The sequence below is a fragment of the Kogia breviceps genome, chromosome 9 (assembly GCF_026419965.1).
Source record: "Kogia breviceps isolate mKogBre1 chromosome 9, mKogBre1 haplotype 1, whole genome shotgun sequence".
In the NCBI taxonomy this organism is placed as follows: domain Eukaryota; kingdom Metazoa; phylum Chordata; class Mammalia; order Artiodactyla; family Physeteridae; genus Kogia; species Kogia breviceps.
The window spans coordinates 50,146,303-50,166,855 of NC_081318.1; the positions used below are offsets into that span (position 1 = coordinate 50,146,303).

Sequence of the window (20,553 nt, forward strand, 5' to 3'; positions counted from 1 at the left end):
TTTAGATAACCCCCAAACTCAGCCCTGAGCTCCCCCCAGGTTGGGTTGCTCCTCTTGGTTACTCGAAGGGCCCCCATGGATATTTATTGAATGAAGGTGTTTCCTGTTTGGCTTTGGCCTCCATTTTGTCTTTTTTTTAAAAAAAAATAAATTTATTTATTTATTTTTGGCTGCGTTGGGTCTTTGTTGCTGCGCGCGGGCTTTCTCGAGTTGTGGCGAGCGGGGGCTACTCTTCGTTGCGGTGCACAGGCTTCTCATTGTGGTGGCTTCTCTTGTGATGGAGCATGGGCTCTAGGCACGCAGGCTTCAGTAGTTGTGGCTTGTGGCTTGTGGGCTCCAGAGCTCAGGCTCAGTAGTTGTGGCGCACAGGCTTAGTTGCTCCGTGACATGTGGGATCTTCCCGGACCAGGGCTCGAATCCGTGTCCCCTGCATTGGCAGGCGGATTCTTAACCACTGCACCACCAGGGAAGCCCCCACTTTGTCTTCTGAGCCTCCTTTTCTATTTGCATTTGTAGGTTGCCCTTTGCTTCACACAGGGCATTCCTTTCAGTTACCCCCTTTAGCACCTCATACCCACCCTGAGAAGTGGATATAGAAGCTGTAGCCCTGAGTTTACAGAGGTGGACAGTTTACCCAAGGTCCAACATCAATTTGTGGAAGAAATATGACTGCTAGTCAGGACTCTGTGTTCTCCTAGGATAGGTGTTTGGTTTTATTTTGTTTTTGTTTGTACCAAGCAGCTGTGAAAATAATTTAAATATGAATAATATTTCGTACATATTCCCCACTCCTGAGAAAGAAGACTCAAACCATTGTTCATTCCTCCAGAGCAATCCCTTGGCTGACTCTGGAGCTGTGTACAAAGCCTCGGAGAAGCACTGGACCTCAACTCTCTCCACAGGGTCCTGGGGCTCCTGGAAGGGGAAGTAACCTGAGATGTGGGTGAATCACCTCTGAGCCCTCAGAGTTTTCAAGGGCTCTTGAAACCTTTCTCTTTCTGATTGTAGAACTTGGGAGTCATGAGTATTTTCACCAAAGTGTCTCAATAAAATAGGACAAACTCCATCTCATAAGTTTGGCTGCTGCTACCTGAACAACGTAGCAGAGCTCCTTACAAAAGAGAGAATCACTCAGGCCGGGCAGTCACTGAGTCAGGTCTGAAATCACCAGCCTGCCTCACCTTTTGGGGTACCGACTTGACTGATGTTTTGGGGCTGAAGTTAGATGCATTGCCTATGAACACACTTCTATTCAGCTATAAAGAATTAGAGCAAGGACTCCATGCGTAAATCGCACATGACTCTGCATCCCAGTTTATGATAATCGTGTAATAAAAATTGCTATGCAGCACTGTTTAGCAGCTTGCTTCCAATATTGCATTTACAAAAATTACATATTTCATATAATCAGGCCTGTCTCTTACTTAATCATCCCACACATCATATAAATCTTTAAAGTGGACAGGTCTATAAATCACTAGCATTTTTCATTTACCACTTATTCTAAGCCAGGCAGTTTCTTATTTAAATTGCCATATGAATAAATCTAATAATCCTTATTCACTTACATCATCTCAAACTTTAAATCTTATTCCAGCTGAGGTCATAAGTGAAATCAGTATTGAGGGCAAAACCAGCAGCTGTAACAACTATAATAGCTTGCCAAATTATATTAAAGGGCCCAAATAACATTAAAAAAATGAGGAAGAACTGAATTACATTATTAAAGTGTGATCTGCTGAATCAGGCAAATGCAGGGCCTAAACAGAGCTCCTGCATGGGGTGAAGCTTCTGTGCAGGGCTTGTACCAATTGGAAGAGAGAGATACTTGCCTGAACTGCCTCATTTGCACCCCTTGATTAAGATCTAGATCACAATTTCTCAACCTTGGCACTATTGACATTTTGGGTCATGCCAGTCTTTCTTGTGGGAGTCTGTCCTGTGCATAGTGGGACGTTTAACAGCATCCCTGGTCTCTGCCCACTAGATGCCAGTAACACTCCCTACCCCCAGTCGTGATGATCAAAAATTTCTCCAGACATTCTCAAATTTCCCCTGTGGGAAAAGTCATCCTTATTGATAACTACTGGCCTTGATGATCCAACAGGATTGAATTGGGGCCTCTTCCAGGGAGAACCCAGGGATGTTCTGAGGACTCTGGGTTTCATAGGGAGACATGCTCCACACCGTACCACTTTCCTTAACATTGGTGCTGCCAACTTTGGTGGATGAGCAGTGAGTCCAGTACAGTCCTCAGATTAATGGGAGGAGGATCAGGGAGAGGGGACAGGGGAGAAAGAAGCCCAACAAGGAGAGTAGGGAGAACAGTCAATGACAGGACAACTCTCGAACTCAGGCAAAACGTCTCCCATGTTGGGGCAGACCCTTTCCTCACCTTTCCCATCGAATTAGCAGCCTGCATCTCTACCCTTGATGGGAACTCAAGGGCATCACAGACCTGACATCACAGCATCTGTATCAGCATGGCTGTGGGATACAAATTATTTTTGTAATGCATCTTAAATGGTTCAGAAAGGTCATGTGATTTTGTAGCGATCAAAGGAAAATGGTGAGTGTTTGTCAAGGGGACTTTCAAATCTGAATAACTGGTTCACGAGAAACTTAGCATTGTCAGGCATGTACAAATGCTGAGAATGAGGAATCTGGTTTCCTGTCCTCTTATGGTTGGCAGATTGTATCTTATGATAGCTGGCAGAGATGCCTATAGTTCATCTCCAAGCACTGGAAGGAACTGGCTGCAATTAGTTTTCCCAGAAAGGTTCTGCCAAGTCTTTGACAGACTAAGGAGTTATACCCCATATAAATCACTCTTGCTCTGCCATCTTTAATGCACATGCTTTTCTAGAAGGGCATCCATCCTGTATCACCCAAGCCTAAATAAAGCAAACAATGCCATTACAATTCGGAGATGAAACCCACTGACAGCTCGATGTAACAGAGTGCTGGCCCAGGGGCTTGTTGTGGGGGGATTTGTAATTATGGGTTGGCAGTACCTCATGCCTAACTAGTGGGAACAGTGATATCACTTATAATGGGGACCAAAAAGACAGAACCAGAAAACAATACCAGAATGAAATCTGTTGTGTTCAGGAACTCTCCTTTTTGAGAGGTTTCTGATTAGCATTGAGAATGGCAAAGCCATTCCATTGTCTTAAACCTATGGTGACTTCTGAGTCATTGAGTCGTCAAGCCAATTCACTTTGTATAGGAAAGAGGTTATTAATTTAGCTCAATTTTACCTGTAATTTTGGGAACCTCACTGCATCTTTCCCTTTATTTCTCTGTATAAAATAGCATTTTCATTCGTGCTCTTTTAGAGATGAATTTAAAGCTCTCAGCTATTTCATTTAGTCATTGTATGGAACATACAGATGATACCTTCTGGTACCTTCCTACCTACTTAAAATGCTCCAGGATGCCTGATATTTAAGATGGCATTATTACTTCAAACACAAAGAGTATGAATCTTCCCCACAGCCTATTTTCTACACGTCCCACAGTAGATGGAGACAGGACGAGATGGCGGGGAGTATCAGATGCTTCCTTGGTGGAGTTGGGCCCCCTTGCCGTGGTCAAGTCACTATCTCAATCTCTGCCTTATCTTTCTACTAACAACGAATATTGGCAGTACTTGGCATTGTTGTTTTCAGAGGGGTCTCCACATCTTAGTGAGACATGCTAATGTGTTTTCTGAGTTCCAGCACTGATATTCTGTGATGCCAAGGCCTGGAATAAAAAGGAAGAGATAGAGAGACAAGATTCCTTGGCCTCTAATTAGCACCATCCATGGGCTCTGCTCGTTATCAGGGACATGAACCCCTTCATCCAAGGTTCCATGTCAGCAGTGTGGGGAGCATGCGTTATTTGAGAAAACTCTTCTTTAAAATAAACTTCTAACAGTAACACCACTGCCTTTTTAGGAAAGTATCAAATACTTTAAAATCAGACATGCAGCCAGCTGTATAAACAGTACATTCATTGACTCACCCTCTTATCAGGGAAGAAGATTGAGCTGATGCCTATTTTATTGACAGATCATTTTGTGTCTCATGTAAGAATGCTGTGCATTGTTAATGACCCCTTTTATTCTAGGAAAGTAAAACATTTATAAGCCAATATCAGCCTGTTTTTCTCCCTAATCATTGATGCCTGAGGGGATGATATTCATGCTCTGATGTTGGCACTTGAACCATCATGGTGGGATAACACCCACTAGAGGATTTCATTCCAGAGGCCCAAAGTATCTGTCATGGCTTAAAAAATGGGCTACTTGCTGTGGGTGGAAGAATCTATATCTTTTCTATTACCCATGCCTAGTCCAAGGCCTATAATATATAATAACAACGATAACTTTCATTAAGCACTGTTACATATCAGGCACAGTGCTACGTACTTTACTTATATCTCATTTAAATCTCACAGCAGCTCCATGAGGTCCTGAGCTGGTTGCTGCTCCCAGACCCAGTCTCTGCCCTTTTCCTGCTCTGCTCTGTGTCACATTTCTCAGGCTCCTTAGCTTCTTGGGTTCAGCCAATAATAGGCAATGGTAAAGGCTGATGGGCAGGAAGGGAGAAGAAGTGAGGGAATTTCTCCTTTCTTGCTCTGATGCAGGTGGTGGCTCTGGGAACAGCTGGGTCTCCTCCATGGATCCAGTTCCCTCTAGCCCTGGCTTCTCAGCTGGTATCACTACCTGCTCTAACATCTACAAGGGGGTGCAAGTGGCTTCCTGAAGCAGCTAATGTCTGGGTTGCCTCCCCGTCCTATTTGGCTTCTTAGCCCTTCCATCATCCAGGTAATCAATTCTCCATGGGAAGTGCCCTCTCTTTGAAGTTTCTGGAGTGGTTTTCTCTCCTGACCAGAACCTGACAGAGGCAAATATCATAGTACCCACTTTCTCCATATAAGGAAAACAAGGCTCAGAGGCATTAAGAAACATACCTAAGTCTGGTCATTCAGCCCATGCCTATTAACCACGAGACAGTCCTGCCTCGATATGTAAATGAAAAGTCATCGGGTGACTAACATATCTGCTTGAACTTGGGCTTATGGGGCTAAGAAAACATCAGTTACACCCAGATCAGGTCAATCGAGAAGATCTCTGTTCTAGTGCTACTTATTTCTTCCTCTAGCAAGTTGTGTGATTTTGGAGATACTCCTTAACCATCATAAAGCTGCCTTGATCATCTCACAGAATGATTCTAATATAAAATATAAGACAAATAGGAAGTGAGACAGCAATTTGGATTCTTCCAAGGAACTGTGTCCTGCGGGCTAGATCTTAAACGTGTTATAAAGTTTATGTGGTACCTGTATAAAAGAGGCTGCGTATCTCATCTTGGTTCAACCAGAAGTTCAACAAATATTTCTGAGTGCCTGCCATATCCCAGGCACTATTCTAGGCTCTTGGGGTTTAGCTGTGAACTAAACAGACAAAAACTGCCGTCCTCTGATACGGTCCACTTTCTGTTTTGTTTTGTTTTAAACACCCACATGTTTACAGTACTGTTCCTTAGAACCTCAATGCTGAGGTGTAGTCTTAGACACCAATCGCACTTAAAAACATGTCATATGGTTTTGTCCAGGAGCATTCTCTCTAAAGAGTATAAAAACTAGATAATACTGGATGTACCTGTGTGTTGAAAGGGGGAAGAAGGTGGAACGTTCGTCCTTCCAGGAGGTGTCAGAGTGCAGAGGTTAAAAGCATGGACCCTGGAGTCAAACTGCCTAGGTTCAAATATCTGAGGTACTCATGGAGGTCCCTCAGGCCATGTCTTGAAGCTTTAAACAGACTAGTTCCATTAAAGTGGAACACTGCTTGTGTTTCTTAAAATCTTACCATTTGGATTCCTTTCTTCTCATTATTAGAAAATGTCCCTGTTTTTCTTTGCCTGTAATTCTCATATCCTCTGTGCAGAATAAATCCCCTTCTTCCGAGGTACTGGCACCAATAAATATGCTTTTTTTTTTTAAATAAGAGCCTAGGCATTTGGGACACCACTAATAAGGTCTCATTGTAATTTAACTCAGTCCAAAGGGTTTTTGTTAAGTATCTACCAAGGGCAACTGGATCACTGAGAGAGCTATAGGGACTGATGTACACTGAGGTGATAGGAAGGGGCCCAATTTAGTCAGGATTTACATACAGTCAAGCTGTCTTTGGCAGCCTTTATAATCTACATTTGCTGGTTATTTTGTTTACTTCATTCGTAATTCACCTTGTACCAGTTTTCCATTCATTCATTCATTCAGTCAACACCTACTATGTGTTTAGGCATCTCGCTGGGTTCTCGGGGGTACAGTGGGGAGCAAACAGGCTCGACCGCAGCCTTTCACAGCATCTCTGAGGTTGGACAGTGTACCCAGTTGTGTGAAAGCACATTCTCTTACATAAAAAGGGGAATTCACTCCCCTAGACCCCACCTCTATTGTTTTCTGGGAAGACCCACTAGGCTCACGGAGAGACCTCTCAGCCCTAGCAAGTCTAGTGGGACAGCCCGATACGAGAGGGAACTTTGCAAGGTGTAACATTGACAGTGTCTCAGGATTCTCAGAGGTTCTTCCTTCTTGGGAGCAGCAGGAAGGGCTTTTGCACCCCATCCATGTTCCCCAGCTATGAAGAGAATGAGGGTGACTTTCGAAGATCACTGCATTCCTGATGGTGGATGAGGGCAGGGAAGTCTTTCAGCAGTTGCTGAAGCCAGATTAGTGCTGATGGGTTAGGAAGTGGTATCCCTTTGCGTGTGGGAATCCAATGCGATACATTAATCTCCTTGGGGGACAACTGAAATTAATCCTCTCTCCAGATGGCAGCAAAGTGACAAGGGTGTGGAGATGAAAAGAGGTTGTGAGGTTGTACACGTGACAGCACCATCAATCGGGTTATGAAAGCCAGCACTTTGTTCTCACCAAAGGCAAATGGTACCATCTCATTTTTGCAAGTTGGATGGGTTTGTGGTTCTGGAGAAAAGCCCATTCCTACGAACTTTCCTCAGATTTAACTCCTTTAAATTTCAGAATTTCTATTTAGAAGAAGCTATTTTCATTCATCTGTTAAATACTATTTATATACTGATTTCCTTGTGTCCAACTCTTCCTTTTTTAATTTTTACTGGCTTTCATAATACAGCGCAGCTGTTGGGTTCCCAGGGAAGCAGACTGTGAGATGGAGAGCAGCTTGTGGGAAGTTTACTGGGGGTGTTCCCAGCAGCAACACCTGTGTGGCGAAGGGAAGGCAGAAAGACTGGGTGAGGGAGAGGCTGGGCCACGATGCAGTCACAACGCTGGTCTCAGCTGATTCCACGGCGAGCTCTGAAACTGGGATGACTCTTCCGAGTTGTCCGTATTTGTGCGAAAGGACTGGGTTTTCATAACTCCAGGTCGACGAGTCAGCTGCCCCAGGAAGGGGCATGACCTTAGACAAGATGGCTTTCCTCAGCGAGGCAGCTGGGAGCTGTCAGCCTGCAGCTTTCTCTGGGGAATAAAACCCTGGGTCCTGAAGGGGAAATTGGGTGGCATAGCATTCCTGACTGACACTTAACAGATGCCTTCAGGATGACCTGCACGTTTCCATGACTCTTATCAATAACTTCATTGATACCTCATCCAAAGGCATGTTTAGTCATTCGTTACCTTGTAGTAGTATTTGGCAGTGGCTTCTCCGTCTTTCTCAATAATTTGCTTCTCTTGCTGACCTTCTAATTCTTCCCTCTCTTCCACTGGCCTCTTTCCTGTCCACAACTATGCTCATGTCTCCTGAGATTCCTTCTTAGAGCTCTTCTTTCAGCCCCTTCTCTCTTGGTTATGTCAGTCATGGCTTCAAGGATAGTCCTCATAGCAAGGGATTCCAAACCCATCTGGATGCCCTTCTCTCTCTCCTGAGCTCCAGTCTGCCAGCCCTAATTGCCTGTCCACTTCAAACTCAGCATGCCTCAAATCAAACGTGCCTGTCTCTCAAACCAATTCCCCTTCCTGACTTCTCATTTTCTCCCCATTTTACTCTTTTCCTAATTGTCATGCTTGAAATCTACACTCGTTTTGAACCCCTTCATACAGCTCATTTACCATCTTATTGTCATTAAACTAGCTGCCCTTTTTATTCCATTGCCACAGCTGATATTTGTCCAAGTCATCACATCACAGCTGGACTACTGCAGCAATAAAGATAATAAAAGTGTGATTTTAAAGACATTACTGCCATTTATGTAGTATTTATAAATTGCCTGGCATTGGTCTAAGCACTTTATACATAACATTAAGATATTTATTTCTTGTACCAATCCTATGAAATAGGTACCATTATTAGACCCATTCTACAGATGAGAAAACTGAAGAACAGAGAAGTTAGTAACATGCCCGAGGTCACACAGCTAGTAAGTGGTAGTGCCAGCATGAAGAACTCCAGCAGCCCAGCTCCAGGGCTTGGGCTCTTACCCATTAGGCTAAACTGCCTCAAGCTGGTGCTTGGCTGCTGAGGGTATCAGCTTCATCATCTTCATCATCATCATTTTTGCCTACACCACTCAGCAAACACTCACTGCCTCCTAGCTCTTGTGAATTTAATTTAATGTGTGTCTATCTTACTTTCCCAAGTTGGTTGAAAGCTCTCTGAGGGCAGAGATCATCTCTTATTCTTTGAACTTCATTGTAAATAGCAGGAATCTGGTAAAATTCATGGACTGAATTGTTTGAAATAGCGTGTAAATAGCCTCTTAATGGGCCACTCAGATTTCACAGGTGCAGTTAATTCTCCTTGTTGTACACAGAATGACCTATTTAAAGTGAGAAGCAGATTCACTTAATTCTCTGTTCAACACTCTGCAGTGTATTCCTGTGAAATCCAAATATCCTACCATGCAAGGCTCTGTATCATTGGGCTCATCTCCTAACCCACTCGCTAGCCGCGTGGCCTTCTCGCTGGATTGCTAACAGGCCCAGAGCAGCCCACCTGGCTTGGCGCCTTGTCTGGAATGCTCCTCCCACAGATCTTCCTCCCACTTCCTCCTTAGCTTCATTCAGTTCAGATGTTCAGTCTTCTGTCCAAAATAGCATCCTCCTCCCATCACTCTCTACTTCCTCTCCCTGCTGTGTTGTAACGCACAGCTCTTCTGATAGTATTTTTCCCTACTTGACATGATATTGCATATTTATTTTTCTGTCTCCCCTTTTACAATGTAAGGCCTCCAAGAAGGCAAAGACTTTGTCTGTCTTGTTTAACATGTTATGCCCAGAGCCTAGAACAGTGTCTGGCACATAGCAAGCCTCAACACATATTTGCTGCATGAATGAAACGGGAAAACGGGGGTGTCTCAAAATGACTGCCTTGGTGCTCATTCATGGCTCTTCCTTTTTCAGCCAGCAGGGGGCTCTTCGACTCTCTCTAGAATTCAGTATAGTCTACAAGTACCTGGTGAGTTTACCTGAAATTCTACAGCCTCCTGCAACCAGAAATACTCATCTCCTCCTTTTTTTCCCCCTCTAAGTAGGATTTTTCCAACTCTGGCCAATATTAAACTTTGTGTTAGCAAACAGGTTTTTGCTTTTTATGGGTGGTTCTTCAAGGATTTTTTGGTTTTGGTTTTTGAAGGGTATAAGGTTTGCTGCTAGAAATTGTAATTTTTAATTCACTCACAGACATGTTGTTGTCATAAACAAAATGTGTGTAACCAGGGGGACAATACCTTAGCAGTAATGTAAGTTTATGTAAGTGCTTAAGCCCCACAAATTAAACTGCTGACTGAATGAAGCCAATCAATTACAACAACATGCATTTATATCCTTTTGAAAGGAAGATGCCTCTCTCTTTTTTCTAACCTCCTTCGCCCCAATAACCTGGCAATATAATACATCTTGTTGAAAACAGATGTCAGAAATATATTGGTAAATATAACATCTTCTTTTGGAAAATAAATCTTCCCCTACTTAAAATAGGGTGGTTTTAAAGTTTGTTATCAATTTAAAAATTGAAAAATCCCCACTGGAGACACTGCTAATGCACTTGAATGGGTTTATTGTCTCTTGGCCATTTCCTTTAGAGTCGATTCTGGCAGGAGAGCGCCAGCCTTATTGCCAAGACAAGAAGAACTATATATTATGGTGTGTGCTCTGCCAACACAAAGTAAAGCTAGTTTGGCAACACTTAACTGTTGTTGGGAAAGCCCAGGTATCATAAAGATATTAATATGGCTAATAGACTCTTATGTCTTTTCTGTAAAAATCGTCCTTAATTTTGTACACAAGAAAATTCACCTCTTCTGTCAGGCAGTAGTTTCCTGGAAAAACCACAGTAACCTTCTATAAATGAACCAGAGTAAATGGATTCTTGTAGAGGAAGGAGCAAAGAAGAACTCATGGGAATGGATAGCTTACCTAGATGGAGAAAGCTGCTTATCAGCTTATTTTTAACAAAGAAAATCCCCTCATTGCCATCTTCAGCTTGCAAATGGCAAACCAATTTTTGCATGTGTGTGTGTGTCTTCTTTTTTCCTTTCTGGAAAAAAAATGATTGAAACTGTTGACTCTAGGCAGGGGGGAAATGAAGCCTATGACTTGTATGGACTGAGGACGCAGGTAAAGGCGTGTGTGTTGAGTCTAACTAACTCAGCAGCTTTTGTTTCAAGGGATTTCTTGGAATGGAGTGCTTCATATCTGTGTTAAAATAAAATGATATTCTTTGTCAATTGATAGTGTTTGCCTAGTGTGGGCAGAGATCCTTACCAGGAAGGTAGTATGTGTGAGCAACAATTACACCAACGAAATAGACACAGTCCTGTCCTTGGAGAGCTTATGAAACTGTGCATATAGAATAGGCACACCTGAAAGAGGCTTAAGATCATTACAAAGCAGGATACCAGTGGCTGTGACTGAGACTCATCTATTTCTGGAAAGATGAGTGGTCTTGATCCCATTTTTAAAAACTGAAATTGGGCTGAAACCTGGGTATATCTGGTCTCCAGAAAGAACATCACAATATATCCAAAAGTATTTAGCTGTGTGGCAGCTCTCCCAAGCACAAAGGTATCACCTCATAAGTTAGAACTGGAGGTGGTGGGATGAAAGGCCAGTGTATTTTAATCAGTATCAAAAAGTTAATTTATTCCAAGGTATTTACTGAGCACCTACTATGTGTAACGCACAGTGCTAGGGGCCTCAAGTTAATTGGAAAGAAGATATGACATGTGCATAAACTGCTAAAATAGCATGGACATAGGGTTGAGTGTCTCAAGGGAGGTACATATAAACTGTTGGAGTTCAGAGAAAGGTGGACTACTCATAGATGAGAAACCTCGTGAAGGTATCAGTGGCAGGTGGATCTTATAGAACAAATAGGACTTGAACACTTTGGAGACAGGCATGGCCCTAGGGCTAAGTCCAGATCAGTAACAGGTTCTGAAGCTATGGTTCTCTGTCTTTCGGTATCAGATGCCCATCCAGAACTCCACATTGATAAATCAAATCTGGGACTTGATTGAAACTTCACTTAGTATCTTCCCCCAGTCATAACTGTCTCCCTGTCTAACCTTTAGTTCTATTTCTTCAGATTATTCTAGTTCACTCTCAGAAGCCATTTCTTCTGGTCGGAGGGAATGAATAAATGGTGTCTATTTTCCTAATCCTTTCATATCCTCTTTATATACAAGGACAGTTGTCACTCAAGCTCACAAGATGATGGGCCTTTTTACAGATGTGGCAGAGCTCTGTTCTGAACAGAATGATGGTCAAGGTGCTCTGTGCTTTCGTACCACTTATTTACATGATGGTCCTGTGCCATCATCTAGAAAACTGGGGCCTGAAAGCTGTCTCCACCTCCTGTTGCCGAAATAGCAAAACTGATGGACACCTTTTGAAAGAAAAGTAGAAAATGGAAGGGAGTGAATTATACTTGACTTTGGGGGAATGAAACTGCCTGTCTCAACCACTAAGCAACCCAGCAGGGGTGTCAGCTTCCCTGAGAGACTGCCCAAAGAAACCCCAGTTTTGAGTGGATTCAACATTGCCTCGGGAACCTCATTTTACATAAAATGGTAAGATGGCAAAATACTGAAGCATATTGGGATCACCAGCTAGGAACAGGGCTTGCTCCAACACAACTAAAACTGGAATTACATGTTTTGGATGTAGAAATGACATGATAAACATAGAGCTTTTAAGACGCAGGAGCACCTGAATAATAATACTTCAAAGCCAAGAAGGGTTAGACACATACCAGATGCTTTACGAATGCAATTAGTGTTATCTTCAAATGGAAAGCATGACTTTACAGAGAGCTTGAGGCTACTGTCCACCTACTGACAGATGCCCTTCAATGACTGGTATCAATATTTTCAAATAAATCAAGCTGTGACCACACTTCAACATAACACTAACTCAGCTGTTCCCAAGTCCCTATGGTTTTGTACCCATTTCATGTATTTGGAATCCTTCCAGAATCTTCCTAACTATTTGCTGGAAAATGGAAACAGCCAACTTTGCTGATTGCCAGTAGATTTTAGACACCACCGAACAACATGACTACTGCACAATTCTGATTATTTCTACATTTATGAGAATACCCACTCGCTTTCATCGTCCATCAGTTGTGCTGCCATGAGTCATTCTCATGCTTGAGTTCTTCCAAAATATGCTTCTTAGGTGTAGAGTAACAGACCGACTTGGGCTCGCCCCCGCTGGTAAACCTGTAACTACTACTTCTATGGAGCTTTGCTGAAGCCTCCTCTCCACCAGCAGGCTGCTTCCTGTCAAGCACGGCAGTTTTCCACCTGGATTATTTCTAACCATCAATTCCTCCATACTCTGCCTGCACTAAAACTGATGCCTCTTTTTGGATGTGCAGAAAAAAATATGGCCACACCCTGCATTTCTTTAGACTCAGCTAATTGTGAATTTAGAAACTTGGAAACAATTACAAAACACTCTTCAAAATAAACTGCCATCCAGGTTGCACTTTGTTATCTTTGAGAGCGTTATGTGCTAATTCTGATTAAGGGCATACAATCCATATTTTTGTTTTAAAAAATGGATCTAATTTTACGCAGCACCCAAATTTAATTACTCTTAAAGCTTTTTAGGATCCCAGATGAAAGATGCTACTGCAGTGGGAAGTTGTAATATTATTTCTCTAGTCATCAACATTAGTTGGTTTCCCCTTTCTTGAAACCTATTTATTATTTGTATAAATATAGTATTTGGGGAGCTTCCTGCATTAGATCATCTCCCGTCCTTTTAGTGCCCTTGAAGTTCATTGCATTCTCCTGGTGAGGCTTGCTGAGCCATTAATGCAGTGGCCCCTCCTATTTTAAAACCTTTGGAAAGCCTTTAATGTTACTTATTGCTATTGAGACGACAGTTGACAAATATTTTTCTTCCTTTTGTCTTATGCAGAACACAGTCTTCTTTCTTACCAGGGTGACCAGACTTTTCTCCTGATGTCGATATTCATTCACAAACGTTTATTGTTGTCTCCTCTGGGGCTAGATATACTGCTAGGTTCTGGGTCTGCCAAGCAATTTCTGGGCCCTTAACCTTCTTCAAAAGCCAGCTCAGATTGTGTCTCCTCTGAGAGGTTACATCTAGCATGATCTCTCCCACCCACTCGCCTTGTAGTATGGCAGACAGACTCTAAGGTAGCTCCCCTGATCCTGTCTCCTGGTATTTATGCCCTTCTGAAATTCCTTCCCCTTGAGTGTAGGGAGATCCTGTGACTTGATTAACCAAATAAAATACAGCAAAGGTGATGGGAAGTCACTTGCATGATGTTACATAAGATTGTCTGTCACATCTGTTTTGCATGGGAGATTGTCACATCTCCCTTGCTGGCTTTGAGGAAGCAAGCAGCCATGCTGGGAAGCTGTGTGTGGTGCGGAACGGAGGGCGGCCTCTGGCTGACAGCCTAAAAGGATTTGAAGCCCTCAGTCCAACACCCAACAAGGAATGGAACACTGCCATCAACCACATAAGCTTAGACACAGATCCTTCCCCAGTTGAATGTTTGAATGAGGACCCATCCCTGGCCAATACGTTGATTGAGGCCTTAGAGAGGACCCAATGAAGCCGTGTCCTGACTCCTGACCTACAGAACCTGTGAGATAATAAATGTGTGTTTTAATCTGCTTAGTTTGTTGTAATATTGTTTCACAACAATAGAAAACCAAGACATGTAGCTAATTTCCCCCTCCTCTGTGGACTCTGTAGTACATAGCTCTATAACTGTATTTAGACTGCACTATAATCTTTCTTTGCATGCCTGGATTCCCCATAAACAATAAGGACCACAATAATACTAATAATCACTGAAGCGGAGTAGAATTGTACATTGTAGCACTCAAGTGTGTAGAAAAGAAAAAGTAGCTTTTTTTTTTTCTTTTTTGAAAAAGTAGCTTTCTGTTGTTTTCTCTAACTGCCCTCATCTCAGTCTCAAGGTCCCATTTTGCTGATGGCTGTGTGCATGGGTGAGAAGGAGTTCCTTAAACTTGCTAATGAAACATAACTCTTTATGTTGGCTTGGTCTTTAGTCAGTCAAATTCAAGAATCAATTCCCTTATCAGAGCTGTTTCTCTCTTTTCAAAGCTTTCCTCCCTTCTCTCTCCAAAACTGTGTCAGGTATAGGGAAGGCTTATGTGTCTCATGGCCATTGGGGAAAATGGCTAGTTCACGTGATGGTCCTGTGCTGTTGTCTGCACCTGCACTGGCCTCCTCAGAATTGCACATTATTCCACCTTGTTGCCAGGCATCCTGCTGGTATCTGCAGGATGTTGAAGGCTGCAGCTGACATAACTCATGGCCAATCTCAGCTTGATCACGAGCTGGTAGACTTTTTGCTGACTAAGCTTCACACTGGCCCTAGCTGGCTCTGCAGATACTCTGATTCTCTTCCTTGTTCTTCATCAAATACTGGCCTGGAGTGTCTATTCTGTGGTCTCTGCTATGGATCACTTTGACACCAGCCATGCCAGCACTATGGCAGTCCTTTTGGAGCTCAGCGGTCAACTAGCTTCTGTATCAACCAATGCAGAGCCCACCGTATCATATGAATTCCTTTCAGGCTACAAGGGAGCAAGGAGAGGCTCAGGATGCTTTCTGCCCCATTTTGGCAAAGGGATACCCTGTGAAGTGGCTTTCTCCCACAGTCCTGCAGAAGCAGTGACACAAGCCTCATCTACTTTCAGCTTTCCTCTTATTCTGTACAATAATATATGGCCAGTGTGAGGTCAGGGAGAGGCAGTGCTTAGTCTTTGAGAGATTCAGGTAGAGTCTTCTCTTTACCTGTTTCTTTCCAAATCTCTATTATCATCACTTCTGGAAGGACTTCAGGTTCCTCATTCTGCCTGCTGGGAACCTTCCCTTATGTCCTTATATCATTTCCTTCTGCTTTCCTTCTTTACTCTAAATGGGATTTGCCCTTTTCTTCCCTGGGACACTAAACCTCATGTCTTAGCCTTGATGGTACATAGGCTGAAGGAAAAGGAACGGCTTACCAATTACAAAAGATGCATCAGGAGTTTTGACTAAAAAAGCATGCCATAATGGAAAAGATGAATGCATTTTACTGCACTGAAATTAAGAACTTATGCTCATCAAAAGATTCTATAAAAAGACTGGAAATATATGTCACAAATTGGGAGAAGATATTTGTACACATACAACTGACATAAGGTTAGCATCTAGAATATACACTGTGTGCCTAAGAGGAAAACAGAAAAAGATAAATTGCAAATAGAAAAATAGGTACAGGACACAAATAGGAATTCTATAGAAGAAGTATAAACAGATGTTTAATCTTCTTAATAATCAGTGAGATGGAAATTACAACCACAGTGAGATACTATTTACATCCACTAAGTTAGCAAAAATTTGAAAGTCTCACAATGTTTACTGTGGCAGCACAATAGGGACTCTGATATATGGATGAGAGAACAGATTGGTACAACTACTTCAGAAAACATGTTGCCATTACCTAAGTTTGCATACCCAGGAATTCTACTCCTAGATAAATCCTGAGAAACTCTTGCACCTGTGCACCAGAAGCCATGCAGAAGAATGTTCACAGCAAAGATCTGGAAATAATTCAAATGACCACCAATAGGATAAAGGATAAATACTTAAGTTGTGGTATACTCATACAATAGAAGACCATTTGGCAGTGGAATGGAATGAATGAACTACAGCTACACAGGTCAATATGGATGCATCTCAAAAACACATTATTGAGTGAAAAATGGACTTCTCCCCCAAATCTTCTATCTTGCATCTTCATTCAATGAGTATTTATTGAGCACTTTCTCTGTGCTTGATATAAACTGGGGTGTAACAATGAACAGAGAAAAAAGGCAACCATGAATTCTTTCATCAAAGGTCAAAAACAGGCAAAAAAACCAAGTGATATTTTGTTTAGCAAACAGACATTAAAACTGAAAATGAAAAAGTAACAAGACATGATTCAGGAAGGGTGACTTCTTTGTGGGGAAGGAAGGAGGGAGGGAGAGGCAATCAGGAGGGATGGATACCCCAAGGCTTCAAAGATAATGGTATCTTTCCATTTCTTAAGTCAGAGGTCTACAAATTTCCAATTTCCCAGGGCCAGATAGTAGATATTTTAGACTTTGAGGGCTGTATAATCCCTGTCACAACTACCACTGGAGTCATGCTCGTTGAATGTGCATGACTTTGTTCCAATAAAACTTTATTTAGGGACATAAACTTAACTTATATATAATTTTTAAATGTCATGAGATATTATTCTTTAGATTTTTTTCAACCATCAAAAAATGTAAAGCCATTAGCCTGTGAGTCATACAAAAACAGACACAGGGCCATTAGAGTTTATAGGTATACTGTATATGTGTGTGTATATCTATCATCGATCTATCTTTCTACACTTTTGTGTATGCTTCATATTGTTTATAAGGAGACTCTTTTTAAGAATAAAAAATTGTTACCCATCAATTGATGGGTAACAATTGAATGTTCTTCTTGAATTGAGTGAGGTCCTGGTGATGTTTTTCTTTCCTTCTCTATCCAGAATGGTGACTCTGACCATCCTTTCACACAACACTTCCTGCATGACTTTGTTTATTACCTGGAACTATGTCTATTGTATTTTCTTTCCTTGTAGTTTCTAAAACTACCTGTACTTGGAAGATACCATTTAAATCTCTCTTCCACATAGGGCTGGCTGAGCTTGCCCACTAAAGGAACTGACTGCAGAGACAGGTGTAATTTAAAAGGTGCCATGAAGGACTTCCCTCCTGAAATCTTCTATCTTGCATTTTCATTCAATGAGTATTTATTGAGCACTTTCTCTGTGCTTGATATAAACTGGGATGTAACAAGGAACAACAGAGGCAATATCATTGCTTGCACAGAGCTTGCATTCTAGTGGGAGTTTATAGGAGAGTGGGCATGTGGGGAGACGGATAAGCAAGCAAGGGGGCCTAAATGATGCCAAGTGTGATGAGTAACTAAAAAAGGTGGTGCAGCAGAGCACAGTTAGGAGGGGCTCTTTACATTATGAGGGTACTCTCTGAGGAGGTGACATTTAGGCTGACACTTAAATGATACAAGAAGCCAATCGTGTGGCAAGCCCAGGTAAGGTCTTTCCAGGCAAAGGGAAGAGCAAGTGCAAAGGCTCTGAGGCAGGACAATTTGCCTTATTCAGATAAATGAAAGTAAAACAGTGTGGCTGGAGCAGAGTTAACAAGGGCAAGAAAGACAGACGATGAGGTCAGAGAGGTGGTAGGGCCTGATCGTGCAGGGCCTTGAGGTCAAGGTAATCAGTCTGGATTTTATGTCCAGTGCAATGGGAAGTCATCAGAGGAGAGCACCATGACATAATTTTAGTTTTCAGGAGGCTGCTCTGGCTGCTGAGAACAGATTGTAGAGGGGCAAGCAGGGAAACAGGGACCGGTTGCAAGGACATTTCTAGTCCAGTTATAAGATGATGGTGGCTTAGACTAGGAGATGGAGAGAAGTGTATGGGCTTGGAATATATTTTGGAGGCAGAGAAGACACTGATGGATTAGATGTAGAGGGTGAGTCACGGGAAGAATCATGAACACCACCCTAGATTTTTGGTTTGAGTGCCTGAATGATGCTGGATATTATTTATTGAGATGGAGGATGATGAACTGCTTGTGGGGAGAAGACTGAGTTTTGTTTAGGTCAGACAGATCAAGTAGGCTATAAACTCAGCCTAACTTTAGGTCACTTATGCCAGAAGCAAGACTCTATCACACAGAGCTCATAGCAATAACATAATGCTGGACATGGAGGATATTTCCCACGTGCTTACTGGATTAAACTGTCCTCAGTAAAATGTATATATCCCTCCAAAGTGATCATTCATTGTGTATTGTTAGTCATTCTCACCTTAGTATGAATTTACATGTTTATTTTATAACAATTATTTAAAAGCTGCTGTTTAAAAAGGGATAATGGACTGTAGGAGCAATAGACTCCTTTGAGGATACAGGCTGAGCATTATGGGTATCCTCAGGAGGGAGAGGAGGAAAAGTACTAAAGAAAAGGCAAGAAAACACAAATTATAGAAATAGAATTTTGCCTAGGCCTGCTATAGTTTCTTCATTTTCAGAAGGTACAGTCTCTTTCAAATATATAATTGCTGTCTGGCTTGTTTTAAAAAAACCACTAATTTTATCTATTTCCAGTTTAGTCTCTTTATTCTAGTAAAATGTTCTATTGCATAGCTGCATTATGATTTTTTAAACATTGTATAGAATTTCTACCTACAGAGATTCGTAAAATGTTTTGCTTGCTTGGTAACATTGTTGTATAATAATATAATTAAAACCTGACTTACTAGTCCTCCATAGCTAGTGATGTATGTTTCATCTCACTTTTTGAGGAAATCTTCAATAAGCACTGAATTCTCACTTGGTGACAGGTATTGTATTTAGCACTTAGTTCTGAGTTCCTTGAGGATGGCAAGTGGGCTTAGTCTCAAAGACTCTCTGAGGGGCTTCCCTGGTGGGGCAGTGGTTGAGAGTCTGCCTGCTGATGCAGGGGACGCGGGTTCGTGCCCTGGTCTGGGAGGAACCCATGTGCCGCGAAGCGGCTGGGCCCGTGAGCCATGGCCGCTGAGCCTGCGCGTCCGGAGCCTGTGCTCCGCAACGGGAGAAGCCACAACAGTGAGAGGCCCACATAACGCAAAAAAAAAAAAAAAAAAAAAAGACTCTCTGGGCCTGGCCCAGTAGAGATTTAATGAAGCTTTGGATGAAAAAGACAGATTTAAAGTTAGGCCAATAATAACTAATGAAACTGTTCTTTGGGAATCAAAACTAAATAAAACAAACCAACAGCTTCTGAGTTAGGCTTTCAGGTAACTCTCTGGCCACTGGACCCAATTTCTCCATGTTGTGGGTTTGAATCTATTCCTCTACTTTGGGTGCAATCATTGTCTCATTGCTCCTATTTTCTAAGTGAAATTAAATGATTCTGTCTCCCTGTGACCATGGTTAAAAGAAGCTTCATCTTGGGAACGTTTTGAGGAGCCTTTCCCCTTGTTAAGAGAGTTTTTAAATAAAGGTAAAATCATGATTCAGTAAATATGAAATGAACAATTTGAAAGATTTTATTTAACTCATTAATTAATGAGGAAATAACATGTTACCACAGGTTCAAAGGAGAATTTTAAAAACCACACACAGATACAGGCCATCAGGAATGATGAAATGGATTTACAAATAGATATAAAACTGGTCAATATCCACTGAGGGATAATCAGCTGTGTTTCACTGGACAAAATTCATTTGCATTTCAGTGGACAAGAGTCATCTGCATTACAACCTATATTAGTTTCCTAGGGCTGCACAAGAAGTACCACAAACTAGGTGACTTAAAGAAATTTATTGTCTCACAGTCTGGAGGTTAGAGGTCCAAAATGAAGATGTTGGCTGGACCAAGCTCCCTCTGATACTGTAGGGGAGAATCCTTCCTGTCTTCCCCAGCTTCTGATGGTTTGCTGACAATTCTTGGCATTCCATGGCTTGCAGCTGTAGCATTTCAATCTCTGCCTCCATCACAACATGTCGTTCTCCCTTTATGTGTCTCTATTTCTATGTCTTTTCTCTTTTTATAAGGCCATCAGTCATATTAGATTAAGGGCCCACCGTACTCCAGTATGACCTTATCTTAATTAATAATACCTGCAGTGACCCTGAGGTATTGAGGGTTAGGACTTACAACGTATCTTTTGAGGCAACACAAATCAACCCCTAATACTACTCGTTTTCTACAAGTACAGAATTGTAAAATAGCTCAAAGGTAATGAAAGACATGACACCTAGTAACTGTTTTTTGCCCATTTCAGTCTTTCACAGTTTTTCCTGATACTCATCCTAGGTTGCCCCCAAATGTGGAGATCTTTACTCCACGCTGGCCACCACTGCTATGCTTGTTGAAAGGCAGGAAGCTTTACTGTTTCTGGACTAGGTGGGTACAGAGGCCTTTGCTGCAGCTCAGAGGAACCCCAGTGCTCAATTCCAGGTGCTACCTTAAGGTTGCCAGGTAACCAGGCACACA

The 20,553-nt window shown here is 42.1% G+C and overlaps 1 protein-coding gene across 1 annotated transcript in view; it reads left to right on the forward strand.

Moving 5' to 3' along the window:
* LOC131762407 (uncharacterized) overlaps window positions 1–20,553 on the forward strand; it is a 144,391-nt gene that overhangs the window by 50,314 nt on the left and 73,524 nt on the right.